The sequence below is a fragment of the Pimephales promelas genome, chromosome 21, assembly GCF_988280905.1.
Source record: "Pimephales promelas chromosome 21, fPimPro1.hap1.1, whole genome shotgun sequence".
Taxonomy (NCBI): Eukaryota; Metazoa; Chordata; class Actinopteri; order Cypriniformes; family Leuciscidae; genus Pimephales; species Pimephales promelas.
In genome coordinates, this window is record NC_142789.1 from 21,603,189 (window position 1) to 21,621,744 (window position 18,556).

At 37.2% G+C, this 18,556-nt stretch overlaps 1 long non-coding RNA gene across 1 annotated transcript in view; it reads right to left on the minus strand.

The window, feature by feature from the left end:
- The window catches only part of LOC120480349 (uncharacterized), a 72,832-nt gene extending 62,015 nt beyond the window's left edge, over positions 1 to 10,817 (minus strand). Inside the window, exon 1 of the long non-coding RNA XR_016148469.1 lies at positions 10,690 to 10,817. This is a non-coding gene — a long non-coding RNA (uncharacterized LOC120480349). The remainder of the gene's footprint in view (positions 1 to 10,689) is intronic.
- Positions 10,818 to 18,556: the final 7,739 nt, after the last annotated feature.

The window sequence follows — 18,556 nt, forward strand, 5'->3', positions numbered from 1 at the left end:
ACTCCCTAACAACCAAACAGAGTACCCTAGCAACCATTTTACAAGAACTACATCTCTACATCAGAAGATCGTATAGAGATGGGGGTTGGTTTATATCATTCATACTGACAAGCAGCCTTTGGAGTTTCATGATTGGCAGCTGCCAAGCCACTCCCTAGCAACCAAAAACAGTACCCTAGCAACCATTTTGTAAGACTTATATCTCTGCACCAAAACATCGTATAGAGATGGGGGTTGGTTTATACATTCACATTGACATTTGAGCTTCATGATTGGCAGCTGCCAAGCCACTCCCTAGCAACCAAACAGAGTACCCTAGCAACCATTTTGTAAGACCTACATCTCTGCATCAAAACATCGTATAGAGATGGGGGTTGGCTCTTTTTACTCATGCTAGCAAACATGACTTGCTACATGCTACACATGCTAGCAGAGAATAGCTACATGCTAATATTGATTAGCTAAGTGCTAAATCATGCCAAGAAAATGCTACAAATTTCATAGTAACCATCTGTGACAACTACCAACCACCTATACCAGAACATCCAAGCAACCTCCTAGCAACACCCTAGCAACCACCTAGCAACCACCCAGAACACGCTAGCAACACCCTAGCAACCACCCAGAATACCCTAGCAACCGCCTAACAAAACCATAGCAACCACCCAGAACACCCTAGCAACCACCCAGAATACCCTAGCAACTGCCTAACAACACCATAGCAACCACCCATAACACCCTAGCAACCACCCAGAACACCCTAGCAACCACCTAGCAACACCCTAGCAACCACTCAGAACACCCTAGCAACCGCCTAGCAACACCATAGCAACCACCCAGAACACCCTAGCAACCGCCTAGCAACACCATAGCAACCACCCAGAACACCCTAGCAACCGCCTAGCAACACCCTAGCAACCACACAGAACACCCTAGCAACCACCTAGCAACACCCTAGCAACCACCCAGAACACCCTAGCAACCACCCAGAACACCCTAGCAACCGAGCGAGCTTTTTGCCACTGCAAGCACCACTTCACATTTTCCTCTGGAAATGTACATTCTAGTTCTTCTTCTTCTTCTTATTTTTCTTACCCAAAATTTTCTGACTGCTACTCCTCCTAGAGCTTTAACTCTACAAACTCCAAACTCGGGTCAGACCTTCAGACTGTTCTGACTCGAGTTGCTATATCTTTTTAGACTGATTCGACTTTCAGATTTCTTAAAAATTAATATTAAAAATCATAAAAATCCCATTGACTTTCATTGCAGCATGGTCAAATTGAGCCAAGACTACGGTGGCCCAATAGCGTACAACAAAAACTCAAATCTAAATTCCCTGAAGCCCTAGACTCAATTAAACTACCATTCTATATGTACTAATGATCTATCTATCTATCTATCTATCTATCTATCTATCTATCTATCTATCTATCTATCTATCTATCTATCTATCTATCTATCTATCTATCTATCTATCTATCTATCTATCTATCTACCTAATCTTTCTTTCTTTCTTTCTAACTAATCTATCCATCTTTCTTTCTTTCTAACAAATCTATCCATCTTTCTTTCTTTCTAACAAATCTATCCATCTTTCTTTCTTTCTAAATAATCTATCCATCTTTCTTTCTAACAAATCTATCCATCTTTCTTTCTTTCTAAATAATCTATCCATCTTTCTTTCTAGCAAATCTATCCATCTTTCTTTCTACCCAACTAATCTATCCATCTTTCTTTCTAACAAATCTATCCATCTTTCTTTCTAACTAATCTATCCATCTTTCTTTCTACCTAACAAATCTATCCATCTTTCTTTCTACCTAACACATCTATCCATCTTTCTTTCTAACAAATCTATCCATCTTTCTTTCTATCAAATCTATCCATCTTTCTTTCTAACAAATCTATCCATCTTTCTTTCTAACAAATCTATCCATCTTTCTTTCTACCTAACACATCTATCCATCTTTCTTTCTAACAAATCTATCCATCTTTCTTTCTATCAAATCTATCCATCTTTCTTTCTATCAAATCTATCCATCTTTCTTTCTATCAAATCTATCCATCTTTCTTTCTACCTAACAAATCTATCCATCTTTCTTTCTACCTAACACATCTATCCATCTTTCTTTCTAACAAATCTATCCATCTTTCTTTCTATCAAATCTATCCATCTTTCTTTCTATCAAATCTATCCATCTTTCTTTCTATCAAATCTATCCATCTTTCTTTCTAACAAATCTATCCATCTTTCTTTCTTTCTAACAAATCTATCCATCTTTCTTTCTAACAAATCTATCCATCTTTCTTTCTAACTAATCTATCCATCTTTCTTTCTAACAAATCTATCCATCTTTCTTTCTAACAAATCTATCCATCTTTCTTTCTAACAAATCTATCCATCTTTCTTTCTACCTAACACATCTATCCATCTTTCTTTCTAACAAATCTATCCATCTTTCTTTCTAACTAATCTACCCATCTTTCTTTCTAACAAATCTATCCATCTTTCTTTCTACCTAATCTATCCATCTTTCTACCTAACTAATCTATCCATCTTTCTTTCTAACTAATCTATCCATCTTTCTTTCTAACTAATCTATCCATCTTTCTTTCTAACTAATCTATCCATCTTTCTTTCTAACAAATCTATCCATCTTTCTTTCTAACAAATCTATCCATCTTTCTTTCTATCAAATCTATCCATCTTTCTTTCTAACAAATCTATCCATCTTTCTTTCTTTCTAACAAATCTATCCATCTTTCTTTCTACCTAATCTATCCATCTTTCTACCTAACTAATCTATCCATCTTTCTTTCTAACTAATCTATCCATCTTTCTTTCTAACTAATCTATCCATCTTTCTTTCTAACTAATCTATCCATCTTTCTTTCTAACAAATCTATCCATCTTTCTTTCTATCAAATCTATCCATCTTTCTTTCTATCAAATCTATCCATCTTTCTTTCTAACAAATCTATCCATCTTTCTTTCTTTCTAACAAATCTATCCATCTTTCTTTCTTTCTAACAAATCTATCCATCTTTCTTTCTAACAAATCTATCCATCTTTCTTTCTACCTAACTAATCTATCCATCTTTCTTTCTTTCTAACTAATCTATCCATCTTTCTTTCTAACAAATCTATCCATCTTTCTTTCTAACTAGTCTATCCATCTTTCTTTCTACCTAACTAATCTATCCATCTTTCTTTCTACCTAACTAATCTATCAGTCTTTCTTTCTAACAAATCTATCCATCTTTCTTTCTAACTAGTCTATCCATCTTTCTTTCTACCTAACTAATCTATCCATCTTTCTTTCTACCTAACTAATCTATCAGTCTTTCTTTCTAACAAATCTATCCATCTTTCTTTCTAACTAGTCTATCCATCTTTCTTTCTACCTAACTAATCTATCCATCTTTCTTTCTACCTAACTAATCTATCAGTCTTTCTTTCTACTTAACTAATCTATCCATCTTTCTTTCTAACAAATCTATCCATCTTTCTAACATCTTTCATGATGCTAGCTACATGCTAATCATGCTAGCTTCTTGCTAAAAACATGCTAGCATGATGCTAGCAACATGCTAATCATGCTAGCATGATGCTAGCTACATGCTAATCATGCTAGCTTCTTGCTAAAAACATGCTAGCATGATGCTAGCAACATGCTAATCATGCTAGCATGATGCTAGCTACATGCTAATCATGCTAGCTTCTTGCTAAAAACATGCTAGCATGATGCTAGCTACATGCTAATCATGCTAGCATGATGCTAGCTACATGCTAATCATGCTAGCGTCTTGCTAAAAACATGCTAGCATGATGCTAGCAACATGCTAATCATGCTAGCATGATGCTAGCTACATGCTAATCATGCTAGCTTCTTGCTAAAAACATGCTAGCATGATGCTAGCAACATGCTAATCATGCTAGCATGATGTTAGCTACATGCTAGTCATGCTAGCTTCTTGCTAAAAACATGCTAGCATGATGCTAGCAACATGCTAATCATGCTAGCATGATGTTAGCTACATGCTAGTCATGCTAGCTTCTTGCTAAAAACATGTTAGCATGATGCTAGCAACATGCTAATCATGCTATTATGATGCTAGCTACATGCTAATCATGCTAGCTTCTTGCTAAAACATGCTAGCATGATGCTAGCAACATGTTAATCATGCTAGCATGATGCTAGCTACATGCTAGTCATGCTAGCTTCTTGCTAAAAACATGTTAGCATGATGCTAGCAACATGCTAATCATGCTATTATGATGCTAGCTACATGCTAGTCATGCTAGCTTCTTGCTAAAACATGCTAGCATGATGCTAGCAACATGCTAATCATGCTAGTATGATGCTAGCTACATGCTAGTCATGCTAGCTTCTTGTTAAAAACATGTTAGCATGATGCTAGCAACATGCTAATCATGCTATTATGATGTTAGCTACATGCTAATCATGTTAGCTTCTTGCTAAAACATTTTAGCATGATGCTAGTAACATGCTAATCATGCTAGCATTAAGCTAGCTACATGCTAGTCATGCTAGCTTCTTGTTAAAAACATGCTAGCAATGTGCTAATCATGCTATTATGATTCTAACAACATGCTAATCACGCTAACAACATGTTAATCATCTTAACTACATGCTAATCATATTAGCATCAAGCTAGCTACATACTAATCATGTTAGCTTCTTGCCAAAAACATCTATCTATCTATCTATCTATCTTTCTTTCTTACTAATCTATCTTTCTAACTAATCTATCCATCTTTCTTTCTTTCTTTCTTTCTTTCTAATTCCATCTTTAAAACTTCATTCAAACTTCAAGATTATTCAAACGCTCTGGTCTGGCTTTCTCAAGCCAACTTAAAGTTTGTGTCATCAAACTTTTTTTTCTAGTTAATTTTTAAAGTGGAAAAGGCAAAAATGGCCACCCTCATAAATGGTGCGAAAGTTAATAATAAAGAATGGAAGTATTATTTAATACTAAAATGTAATACCTAAATAGATTATAATCTGATTTATAGTCATTGTTGCTTTTTCAGTTTAAAAATACGTAATTTAAAAGGAATATTTCAGATTATTGAGTTAATAGTTTATTCAGTCTGAGAAGACCAAACTGATGCAACAGTTTCAACAGAAAATGTGCTTTTGGAGATTGCAAGAATATAAATTATTAAAAACAATATCTGATGTATTTTATTTTGGTCTGGTGGAAGGTAACGAAATGGAAACGAAAAAAGATGTTTTTACTTTTTTTTTTTTTTTTTAACTACAAACACACCGAAACATCAACTTGAAACATGTTTCTACCTGTACGTTTACAGGTTAATCACCACAAAAAAAAAATATCCATACAATGTGATTTAGATTTGCCTTAAGTTGTTGGGAACAAGAAACTACAGATAAAAGAATAATGAATGCACAGTCCCACAGCAATTAGGATCACTCAAACATACAGCTAGAAGCTTAATGCCAAATTGGGTATAATTCTGCCGCAATTGCACTTCCTAGAGCAATTATCATAGGCACTTTTGAGAAATAACAGACTGTTTACAAACAGTCAAGGCTTAGTTTGTGGGGTACATCAGCATGTACACACACACTCACTCTTACAAGTGGATGTAAGATTGCCTTTGGCAATAGTATAACATGTTAGAAGCCAAAATGAAGTGATTCATTTTTATTTCTGGCATGTTTCCTAAAGGCTACATGAAAATGGGACTCGTGTGTTATTAAGCCAGCGACAACTGCCCTATGTAAGTGAACTTGACTGCAGTCGTCCTAGACAGCAATTAACAGACAACCTGTAAACACAAATATGCTACTGACCGCTCGTTCTCGGTGTGGCCTGCATACGTTAGGATTAAAGGCGAGAATTTAATGTTGATGAAATACTGCTGCAGTGTGTTCTCCGGGCAGCTGCGTTTCCCCCAGGCTGCTCTCGGTCAGTCTAATGCGCTCTGATGGTCCCACTAGAGTATTTCCTTACACACTCGCCCGGCCGGCCAGCTCTTGATCAGAAGCAGAGCTCGTTGTGAGCCATTCATCCACCCCCCAGCCCGGCGCACGTGCGTCTGTGTGTGGGGCTCGGCGTGTGAGAGATTTAACGTAATGACATCCCGCTGAGAAGAAACCTGCGGCCGAAGCGGATCACCGCTTGCAATCAAGCGCTCGAGACCGTGACATTGCTCTGCACAGACTGGTTGGAAACAACAGTTTTACAATTCTCTCCAACTTTCGATGAGACAGTGTTGTTCGCTCAAAACAGAGTGCAGTTCCATTTGGTGCCAGTAGTGGCGCTGATTCGCAAAAAAGTAAGAAAGACACACAGCAGCGACATAAATAGCAACTGTTAACGGGATACTCCACCGTTTTTTCATGTTAAACTATGTTATTCCCTTAACAAAGACGAGTTGATACACACCTCTCTCGTCTCTGGCGCACACTTTGATAGCACATAACTAGCCCAGTTCATTCAATGGTCTACGCATAAGTTCCGCATTTGACGCAAGGATGCTCGTCAGTTTCCGGTTGGGGAGATTAAAGCGGAGGAGAACCGAGGAAACGGGATTATGGAAGAGTTTTTCAAAATTTACTGTCCTCCCGTCTTTGAAACGAAACTTTCATACGTTTAGATGTAATTTTATATATAGTTATGTTTATTTAATATAATTTTAAAAAGAAGCATAAACACAACGAGGGGTGTCTGTTTTGTGACTAACGTTTCTTTACTATAACCATGGAGTATAAAATTCAATATAAATTCTCGGTATTGCATTGGACTCTACGATTGGCGGAAGTTATCGAGCATCCTTACACCTTCACCGGAAATACCGCCGTGCAGAGCCCATAGGGGCCAAGTTACACTATTTAAATAGTGAAAACGTGGAGGTGTTTGGTCGCTTCTCTGCTTGGCCCCTATTGAATGACCTGGGCTAGTTAAGCGCTATCAAAGTGTTTCAGAGCGATTGAGATGACAGAGGTATGCATCAACTCGTCTTAGTGAATAACAAAGTTTAATATGAAAAAAAGGTGGAGTATCCCTTTAAAATTCCCAATTAAATCCTTTAGTAGCTATATTTTAGTCTCACTGTTATCTAGCTCCAAAACAATGACAAAATTTGCATTTAGAAGATAAGCAAGATTCAAAACTTTGTTTCTCATATTCGCCAAAATGGATCAGTGATTTTGATGACATCACCCTGTACTTCAGCTTCTCATTAGAAGTTCTATCCAATCAGATACTCTCTAGAATCTAAAGCTTCCCAACCCCAAATAGATGCTGAAGCTGTGGCTAAAATCAGTCACTTGTTCACACATTTACTATTTTCTACATAGTGAATGCAGATCACCCACTATATTGGGGATAGGAAATGATTCAGACGGTGTAAATTGGGACGAAATTAAGTCTGTATTCACACGTGAACCACCAGCCCAGTCTGACGCAATAACACAGATTTCCCAGAAACCATTTGCGCAAGTTGCATGGCGCAGACCACAAAACCTGAATTCTGCAAGGAATTCTATATTTTAAAGCGATAAGGAGGAGATTAGGCGGAGAAATGACTGGAGATCAGGAGGAAACTGCGGCTTTACGGAGTTCAATCAATTTACCGAGTTCATATTACTGTTATATTCAAGATTATAATGATAACATCAACATTATTCTATATTAATCGCAATTGACAAAAGATGATCATTTATGGCTGAAAAAAGCGGAAGATTGTTTGCATCACTCAGACTTACAGAAATACATAGCGCACAGATATTGGAAGTCAGCGATGTGCTGACTTCATGTCACACATGACAATGTTCCTCACATTAAGAAAAAAAATGGTTATTTTAGGAACTGTTCCAAAATGGGTCTTCTATCGTATCGTTGAGAAATCTTTATTTTTTAAGAACAATGGTGTTCACATTTGGACAAAGTTCATGATTTGCTACTAGCTAATGCTAGTCGTGGTAAAAGGGTGAGCAGATTCTAGATTTGTTACAAAACATTGTATAAGCACATGAGTGCAAGACGAGCCATCAATATCTTTTTGTTATCTGCTAAAAATTAATTTTCTCAACGTTATACACTATAGCTTCAAAGCTAACAGACAGTCTAAATGCTACAAAACAAGGAAGCTTTGCTGAACCCTGAGCCAGAATGATGATTTTTTCATATGAATGAGTGAAAACACAAGCTACACTTTATCAGAGATATCTCTAGTATTTTTTTTTTTTTGGAAAAGCACGTCTTAAAGCTACACTGTGTAACTCTTTTAGTTTATTCTTAGCTAAAAACACTTAGTTCTTTCAAAAATATATGTGCTCATTAATGTATATTTACTTCGTTCAAGTAATAAAGTATTCTCGTGAGTGTATAATATGCCATTGAAAATACATACAGGTAAGAGGTTCTAATGTCGGTCGCCATGTTGCCCCTCCATCTTGAATGTACATTAGCAAAACAGGGACATACCCGTTAATTCAAGCTTCGCCTTTCACGTTTACGTTAACACTCATGGGCGAGGTCGAACTGGAAGCCATGTCAATCTTGGACTACATTGGCCACCGTAGGAGTTAAAACGAAATCAGAATTGAGAGGAACAGAAACTAATATTCACTGGATGGTCATATACCCTTTCACCGCTAGATGGGGGGTAAAAATCACACAGTGTAGCTTTAAATGAAATAGTCTGACACATCATTGGACATTCAAAGAGACCAGAAGGCCTTTTGTCACGGCAAAAGCTAAAATTTAAATGCTTTGTGCCAGATGCATGAAAAACACTTTTCAATCAATGCACTTTATTTATGCAGATTCTGGTTTCCTCTACAGTCTGGAACACACACTTTGAAACCAAAGAAACAGAACAAAAACATGCTTCCCAGGTAGAAAAACATGGCACTGAGGTTTTCCCTCTTTGTCTTCCTGACACCCCCCACCCACTCGCACACACAAACACGTATACACACACACTAATGGTCATGTGCTCGGCGAGGTGTTGTGTTATGAACCAGACCACTGGGTTGTGTGAGCGTAGCGAGGTTCTGGGTTCTCGTCTGGACACTGTGCAGGCTCTAGACTGGGCGCTATTATCACAGCTGCGAGTTTGCCAGGGAAATTTGTCTGTAATTCACCTGAATTAGAATCACTCGGGCGGCTTGCACTAGTTCCTCTCAGAACAGAGCCTAATGGTTTGTTTATTTTAAAGGTTTTGCTTCTAGCAAATCATTCCTTATCTGTCATTGCCTTATTGTCCCACTGGGTCACCCAAAGGAAGAGAGAATGAAAAGGGGAGGGGGGAGAGACGGAGAGATAAGCAGATACCTGTTGCTTCATTTCACACTTTTTTTTTTTGTTTGTTTCTGAATTTATACTCATATAGGCGTTTTAGCTTATATGAGGAATTGGAAAACTCAAATAAGACCTAACGGTAAATGGTCAAAATAAGATGAATGTCCAAATGGTTTTAAATATTTTTATCTTCCCCTTGTTAGAGACATTTGATTTTTCCAGTGTCATGGCATTCCCATAAACAATTCTAAACAGTGGAATAGAGTTAAACACAGTGGGTATTTACAGGCACAATGATCTAGTGATAACAGTGGGCTACAAAATAGTATATTTTGAAAGCGACTCGTCTATACAACAGCATAGCAAATGGTGCTTGACATCATAATTGTGGGGCGTGTAATGGCCTCTGCAGATGTCTGTCAACTCACTCTCTGGTGTAAAATGGTAAGGTATACGAGTGGAGTGGCTGTTTTGTTCTCTGCCAATGTTCCTAAGAGCCATGACCATGCGAAAAGAGCCGAAAGACCACTCCAAATCTGTCTGTCACGGCCGGCTGCTTCTGTGTCCTATCTGCTACCACTTACTCAAACATGCAACAAATTTGCTTTTAATTGCAGGGATTCTGCTCTGCTTGTAAATAGTTTTGCTTTGACAGTTCATTTATTTTGTGTGATTGCTGCCATCTATTTATAGTTTTAATTCGGGGGAATGCATTGCATATGAATTCCTTGTGTCATCTGCGCCCTGCTCAAAGACAAAAACGCATGAATTATTATTGCCTGGTGGAAGTGTTTATTTATTCATAGACCCCCAAATTGTTCTTCATCCACGCTTGGCAAAGCAGATGGCATTTCCTAAGGACTCCACGGGTCTAACAAATGAATTGGTGGAGCATAATAACTGCAAATTACTGCACACCCATACTCTCTTTCAGAACTTTAGGTTTTATTAAATCCTAATAGCCTATGATTAGTCAACACTTTCCCAAAAACAATTTCCTTTTTTTTTTTTGATTTTTAATTATAGTTGATTAACTTTTGTATATTATTATATATTTCATCAACTAGGCTTATAGTTCTATTTACATTTTTAACAAAATGTTTTTAAACTGTACTCAAGATTTCATAAATGCCATTTTTTGCTAAGCAGTTGTCTTTAAAAGTTGTAGCTAATTTTATACAAATATATTACTTCTGGTGACCAAAACAATTTTTTTTTCTTACTTAGCCTACCTTTTAAATTGTTGCTTTTGCACTAGTTTTGCTGAAATCTTCAATATTTTAATAGCAAAGGCTAGTGTCCAGCTATTGAGGAAATCCATGTTTTTTCGTGGGCTAATATCGGAAGGAATGTTGCTATACAGAAACTATTCAAAAATAAACCTACCTGGTGAATATTTACTGGAGTAAAACTAGCCAAAGAGTCCACAGCATCGCGGTAACAGCAGCATGTTTACTCGGCACTAGAGGGCAGATGTTCCGCGGATCTACAGGTGTTGTTGTCATCGAGTGTTTGACCACAGCAGACGGTAATTATCGGCTCAGCCCTTCACGCTGGGCGCGATAACATCAATGGTTGAAGATGAGCCCTTATCCATCTTCCCGCCATCAGCGGTCACGGTCCATTTCCGCAGCACAAACGCTCGCGGATGTTTTCCTGATTAAAGCGGCAGATACAGCGCGTGTGGGCGGGATGAGCGAGTCAAGTGCAGCCTGTCACCGGTGATGCGGGGTAAGTGTTGAGATGTTTACCCTGCAAAACAGAATGGATTTAGGAATATTCACGAGATACTTTAGTTGTTCTGGTTTACCAGGACCAATTGCTTTATATAAAAATGCTGACAACAATGTCGAAGGCTATAAATGTTTTCCCCAGTCTATTAAATTAAAAGAGATGACGGACGGTTGTTACTTCGTATTTAAATGTATGTAACTGTCTTAAAGTGCTTTCTTACTAGCCTGTGTGTTTCAAACTATTTTCATGTTTATTCATCATATTCAAACGTTTCGAAATACCCAATGTACATTATTGTACAATAATGTCATTGTTAGAACCTACCTCGCAAAAATGAATTGTAAAACTAAAGGAAATTATTTTAATACTCTAATAAAATGTATTTGATCTAAATTTCATTAAATCAAGGCTACTGGACTGAATAAATGTTGTAATACACTATTAAATTCTCACCACAGAACTAGCCCTTTAAGAAGCACCTACATTTTCTTGTAGTTTTATTTACTAGTTTATTTTATACATGCATATTCATATAAATATGATGACAACATGAACTAAAAATGTTCTCCTAAATGTCACTCCAAATCAAGCTGTTCAAATACAGATACAAATGTCCAACAGGATATTAACTCTATTGAATATTTAACCAAATACACTGAACTAAATCTTTTAGTAAAGACTGAGAGGTGTGATAATGTTGGCTTTGTATAACTATGTCAAAGCACCTGAGCCAGACACAAGAGGCTAACCCCGCTGCTGTTTCCGCTAGCTCTCCAATTTTGTTTAAAGAAAAAAAAAATCGACAATTATTTACACTCCAGGGAGCCAAAGGTCGGGCAACGGAGTTTGGAGAATGAGCACCTTGCATCTGCTGCATGCTCCAAGGTGGAGAATGTGACATGAGTGATTTTTGCCATACACCCTTTTGGTGTTAAATGAGATCTGACCTGGGCAAGGGTTCAGTATAGCTGCAAAATCAGACTTCTTCCAGAGCTGTTGCGGGATTGGCAACATATAATTTCACATTAATAGGCCTACATGTTACGTTTTTTAATTGTTTAAATAAATAGCACTGATTTATAAAAATCAGATCTCTCATACAGAATCAATTCCCTCCAAAAACAGATGCCTGTCTTCTTGACTAGAACTTCAAAACTCATCTGAAACAGAGCGGCTGTCAGAGCTCTGATAATTATTTAGATCTTCCGCATACTTGTGGTAAAGCAGGCTGAAATGCTCCCTTTTAAATGCTCCACTTTAAACGGACCAAAATTGAGCGAAGAATAATCCCTGTCAGTTGTAGTGGTCTGCCTCACATCAGCCTGGAGAAGCTTTAAAATGACCGTGCCACATTCGTTTCTGTAACATAAACTAACTCGATTCATTCTTCCATAGCCCGAAAGTGCAATAGCCGAATTTAACTGAGGCATTACAGCCGGCGGGCATGTGACCACATAATTTCTCCCCCAAATGCCCCACACTTCCTCTCTGTGTTATCATAATGCCTCTCAATGAGACACTTGAAAGCCTCTGCCGTTCTGAGGCCGAAGTGCTGAACTCTGGAGCTGTTCGCACTGATTGGGCTTTTTCCAAATGAGGCCATGGTCTATATCAGGCCCGTTTGACGACATAACAAGCCTGTTAATATTCGAAGGAAATGCTGGGGGTCACAGAGCTCGCGGCCATTTGACCTTCAGGGTTCAGAGGGCAGAGAACCGAGGGGTGGCACATGGCAGAAAGAAAGCCCTAATGATTTAGATATCTGTTACACACTCAGCAGAAAGCCAATCTCCTCTTATTAAGCGTCTGCCCTGAGAGCGTCCAGCGTCTGTCCGCTAAATAATAAACCAAACTTTGTGGAGAGAGCGGGGCCAATTTTAAAGTGCATTTGAATCGGCATCACCAAAATGTCCTCTCAAATGACAGATAATGAAAGACAGTTGACCACCATCGGTGTGTGGTACGATGACGATTCGTATTCTTTCCCTTTACAGGCCTATAGTTGGTATACAGTAGATGGTGGAGGGAATGTCAAATATTATGGAAGATTATAGAGTCTTTTGGACACGTTTGTTTATTTGCCTTGCGCTCAAAGCACTCTTGCACTTCAGAGTTAAGGAGGGCGCTCAGCCTTTGTGGCTTCTGACAATGAGGGCGGTCACAGATCAAGTGAGCATTTGCTAAAGTAAAACGGCCCATCTTACTAGCCGATGGATGGAGTGGTGCTAAATTTCATCTAAATAATTGTGTACACATGAGCCCTACCAAACCGTGTCCTTGGAAAAGACTTTCAAAAGCAATTTCCGTCTTGTACTACTGCATGTAAACAGAGTAATTGTATTTGGGAAACTCCCTGTGCCAGCTGAACACAATCCTTGCACAACCGTTTTTTGCTTTTTCTTCTTTTTTTTTTTTTGCTGAGGCAGAATGGGATTACAGGTTTAATTTCATGTATGATCATGATATTGAAAATGATAGGCAGATGTGTATTGTTAGATCTGGGGACAGATTGATACAGAGATGAGTGTCACTCATTGCATTGAAAATACAAACATGATACTATGGACTTTTTTGGGAAATGTACAATATACTAAATACTAGTTTTTGAAATTAACTTGTGGGTCAAACCGTTGTTATTTGGGGACACTGACTCTACTCTTAAGTTACAGCCCAAGTGTTTCCTTATGGTCATTGGGGTTGCTTACATAGAAAATGGCTGGTTTCATATGTATGGTAAAAGACCAGATGTTTGCATTTGCAAGCCTCAACCCTAAATTTGTTGCATCTGGCGCTGGGCTTCTCTGTTTATGCCGAACTGAAAGGTTGCGATTATAGATGTTTATTCACGTCACAAGGATTTGATCACACTACAGTGTGAAACACTTCACAACTGCTCATGTGAATGGGGGTCATGGAGAGTTTAAAGGCCTGATGGGAAAAGCTTATTGGCTAATGGAGGCATAGATATGCCCATTCATAAAGTTCTGGCAAAAAGTCTACAACATTTGTAACTTTTTTTTTCAGGTATCTTCTGCAGGTGGAATATTCCACTTCACGTGACCCACTTATTTAATCAGCTCTGGTACCCACACTTATGGCCTCATAGCTAGACCAACTGCTTTAAAACATTTCAGGATGTCAGATCATTTAGTTGTAACCTATTGGTGTCATCAGTGGTTCAAGCCTTTTTCAGGCCAAGGCTTCTCCGCTTGTTAAATACGTAGATGAAGCCGAGTCCACCTGTATTGAGTATTGCAATTTAACCCTGACCTATAAAAACAGGACCATATTAATTATAGGAAGAAAAAAATATAATTAGTATTATACAGTATCTAATACTAATTATATTTTTTTTCTTCCTATCAGGTATACTGTATATACCCCAAAGGCCTCGAGTGAGAAATTATTTTTCCCTCAATACAATAAGTATTACAGAGGCTGCAAAAACAATAATATAGTAGTGAAATATTATTACAATTTAAATAATTCAAAATAAATATTAATCTAAGCTCAGATATATATAAGATGAAAATGTATTTAATTCCTGTAATGGCAAATGGCATCTTTACACATGATCCTTCAAAAATAATTCTAATATACTGATTTGGTGCTCAAGAAACTTTTTTTTTTTTGTAATATTTAGTGCTGAAAACAGAGGTAAAGCTTTACAATAAGGTTCCATTTGTTAACATTAACTACATTAGTTAACATTAACATACATTTAAAAAATACTTCCAAAGGATTTATTAATCTTAGTGATTATGCATTTAAACATTTACTAATGCACTAAATCAAAAGTTGTATATGTTTTATTTAATGAATATTATTTAACAGATCTGAGCTTAGATGAACTAACAATCAATAGATGTATTTTTATGGACCAACACAAAAGATACACCAAAGATAAACACTGTAACAAATCTATTACTCATTGATAGTTCATTTTAGTTAATGCATTAACAAACGTTAACTAATGGGACATCACTATAAAACATTACCAGAACAGTTATGCGGTTATGCAACAGTTATGAGGAAACCACAATACAAAATCTTTTCTAACATTTTAAATGTCTTTACTGTTGAAAACAGAAAAGAAAGAAGAACAAATTCTTACTGACCACAAAACTTTGAACTGAATATAGACACATGCACATAAAACAGAAAGTCCCTAAAGGATCCCTTACTTCAGGGGCATCACTGGGACCTTGCTCCCCTCTGCAAAAATCTTCTTGAACCATGAGGAATGTAACTTCTAAGACCCTATACTGCGAGACTGAAGACCACCAATAACACACAGCGATGCCTGCATCACTGCTAGGCCACACAAAGACAGGACTTGCTCAAACATTCCAATGCAATTAAAGCATCTTCTGCATGGCACGTTTCACTGAACCACTGGGGGCTTGTTAATAAGACCGCAGGGCTTTTACTGAAATCACAGTCCACATCTGTGACCGCTACACTGCATATGATCATGAGATAAGCTCAAATATGACACTCAGCAGATCCACCTGGACTCCCCTGACACCGCAATTATAAAACCACTTGCCCTCCTAAAGACTCCTAGAATTAATTCCTATTGGACTCAGAAATGATTTTAAGCCCAGTGACAGTGGTATAAAACATGTATAGAGCTGAAAGGAAAAGGCTACATAAAAATTGGCAAAAAGAAAGAATGTCTTCTAAACATCAAAAATTCTGTAGACATTGTCCTTAAAAAAAGCATATCAATAAAAAAAGTGTTTGATTACATCACCTGTACAGTTTCGTCAGAACCAGTGTTGGAAGTAACACATTACAAGTAATCGGTTTTAAATGAACAAGTGAGGTAAGGCTTTTAAATTTCTGAATTACAATCGAAGTTACTTTTTTTTCTCCTTTTCACTTTTGGTGAAAGTCCAGCCCAGGTGAGAAAAGGTAATGTAAAAGTTATGCAACGTGTTACTTTCCATAAAACACAATTAGTTACATTTTTAAGGAAATAATGCGATGTTGTAACACATTACTTTAAAAGTAACTTTCCCCAACACTGATCGGAACAATTTTTAAAATATGAAACAAACTCACAATCCGTATCCAGTGCAAAACTGAACTTTTTTTTATATGTAGCTGACGTGCCTGTTCTTTTCTCTAGGATTTTTTGTCGAGGAGAATGACCAGCAGTGATTTAGTCATCTGCCGTCCACAAGCTGAACAATAACACACACTAAGGACATCGGACAGATGTCCCTGCGGATGAAGAGTGCATTTTAAATGTAAGTATTTTCTTATTCATATCTGTGCATTTGGAAATACTACCAGTCCAAAGTTTGGCTACAATTAATTCATGTTTCTTGTGCCCTTAAAAACTCCCTTTTCCCTAAATAATTGAAATCATTTTGAATAATTAAAATTTTATTTTTTTGGTAAAAATTGATTTACTTTAAACAATAAAACAAATAATTAAATACATTTTTACTAATGAATAAATAAATACAAGTCTTCGGTATACTTTGTATTTTCTTTCAATTATTTTGGGGAGTAAAAAATTCCTCCCAAATAATTATGAAATAAAATAAATTTTGTAGAAATAAATTTCCAGTATTGTAAAAAAATAATAATAATTTTTTAGTAAAAAATGTATTTATTTTATTTTTTATTTTTAAGTTGGACCAAACATTGAAGGAAAATGTTGTAATTATGCAAAGTTTCATATTTTTCATGAATTTACTTATTAAACTTTTTGGATAATTCTAAAAAAGTAGATGTGTCTAAACGTTTTACTGTTAATCTAAGTTTTGAAATAGTCCAATGCATTAATGTATTGGTTTAAGCATAGCATTAAAAGATATTTGGCCTCAGAACCCATGAATAGAGATGTTAGGGTTTTCTATTAATGTCCTATTTTACATACATCGTTATTGTTTTTGGGTTGCACTTTATTTTACAGTCCACATGTACGTATTATAGTAATTGCAATAGCTGGGTAATAACTAGGTATTAACCCTGAAACATACCCCTAAAAACCTAACCTTAACACATAGTTACCTTATATTACACAGTACTTTGTTAGGTAAGTACACTGTAAGCACACATAAGTGCACTTACTGTAAAATAAAGTGAAACCATTTTTTAAAAAGGGCTTAACCACCCGATTACTTCCAAATCAGTCATACTCCATCTTTCTGAAATAGCGCTGATTTTTCTGATGTTAACTAACTGCTAAAACAATGTTTGCTAAACACTGCTGTGCACAGACAAACAAACTGGTGGCAGGAACAAGTTAGGCCTGATATACGAGCCTCTTCTGCAATTCCTCTCAGAGATAAACATCATTAATACGCTACAAAGTACTTAGGGGGGACATTGGGTGCTACTTTGCTTGGGGGTGGGGGGTCCACCAGGAGGCAATGAGCTGTGGCGTTCACTGCGCCGTGTGGGATACGTGGCAGATGTCGATGACAAAATCTGCATTTTCATGTTGAGAGTGGAACCCTTCAACATACTCCAACAATAACAAATACCTACTCAAATATGGTTTTACCCTAAATTATTTGAAATGTATGTCATGCCGTTAAGATTTATGCCGTATCGTGCGAAACGTTAAAGACCAAAGGGAAGAAAGTAAACATAAAAAATGTGAAATTGGTTGAGGCCACGTTTTTACAGTAATCGTTTGCTTATGGACAATTGTTTTTGAACGATAGGCTGTATTGTCTAAATTTCCTCTCAAAAAAAAAAGACCCTGCATTTTGTTTAGAGCACCTATTGTGATGTACATTCATTATTTTGATTAAACTGATGTCATAAGTGGAGCAAATGTACCTGCCAGCCCTTTCCACTGAGTAGCAAGCAACAGATGCATTTTCTGGGATTTCTATCTCCACCTGGTGGCTCTCTGCATGTTCACCTCCAATCCTCGCAAATCAGGTCAAGACAAGAGACGTTGAAAACGAGTCCTTGCTTTTAAAATCTATTGGAAGCCACTAGGAAGTAAAGAAAAGACACAAACATAATTTACAGAGCAAAGATTTCATAAGTTCAATAGGACACTACACACGTCCCCTTACACATACACAGTTCCAAATAACGCTCAGACTATATATGGCAGAGTCCGGCAACACGAATAGAGTATTAACACTGTTGACCTTGGCTTGGTTCATGAAAATGAACTGGACTCGCTGGTGTTTTGGCTTTAGCTGTGTATTAAAGAACAAAAGCAAAAAGTGCAGGTCGGCTCCCGGTGGACAATGTGGTTCTAAATGGGGGGATTGTGTGCGAGTCGAGAGTTTCTCCAGGGCATCAGACCTGAATGGTACAGTAGCATGAGCCCATTTAAAAGTAATTACCACAGCATGTTCCAGGGAACGTGTGTAGCCCTGCCATTCCATATGAACGGTGGAAGAACATGTTACCAAAACTGACTTTAGTGTGCCGTTATGGCATGGGAACAGACTTCATATACATAATGAGCAACTCATTGCATTTAGAATAACAAAGTATGCAAGGGGCAATAAATCCTAATACAAAAGGTTAAATA